This window comes from Pteropus alecto, unplaced genomic scaffold, assembly GCF_000325575.1.
Source record: "Pteropus alecto unplaced genomic scaffold, ASM32557v1 Scaffold2291, whole genome shotgun sequence".
NCBI lineage: Eukaryota > Metazoa > Chordata > Mammalia > Chiroptera > Pteropodidae > Pteropus > Pteropus alecto.
This window is the reverse complement of record NW_006431135.1, coordinates 1-419: the sequence shown is the minus strand read 5'-3', so window position 1 is coordinate 419 and position 419 is coordinate 1. Positions and strand designations below refer to the sequence as shown.

Below are 419 nucleotides of genomic sequence, written 5' to 3'. Positions count from 1 at the left end.
GAAAAGCCTCTTAAATAAATGGTGCTGGGAAAATTAAAAGGCCACTTGTAAAAGAATGAAATTAGACTGTTATCTATTACTACACAACAAAATTAACTCAGAATGGATTAAGGACCTGAATATAAGACCTGAAATAATAAAGTGCATACCAGAAAACATAGGGCCTACAGCCATGCCATCCTGAACAAGCCCGATCCCGTCTGATCTGAGAAGCCAAGCATGGTAGGGCCTGGTTAGTACTTAGATGGGAGACCACCTAGGAAGACCAGGTGCTGTAGGCGTAAAAAATAAGGGATTGAAAGCTGACAAGGTCCTTGCAATCTGTGAGATCAACCAAGGGTTGCCTCGTCTAGAAAAAAAAAAAAAGGATGTGCTTCCATATTATAGTGATTAGCATGTCTGCTTTACATGCAGAAGGT

At 40.6% G+C, this 419-nt stretch overlaps 1 pseudogene; it reads left to right on the top strand.

The window, feature by feature from the left end:
• The first annotated feature begins 162 nt into the window (after positions 1-162).
• Positions 163-281, top strand: LOC112469688 (annotated as a pseudogene).
• Positions 282-419: the final 138 nt, after the last annotated feature.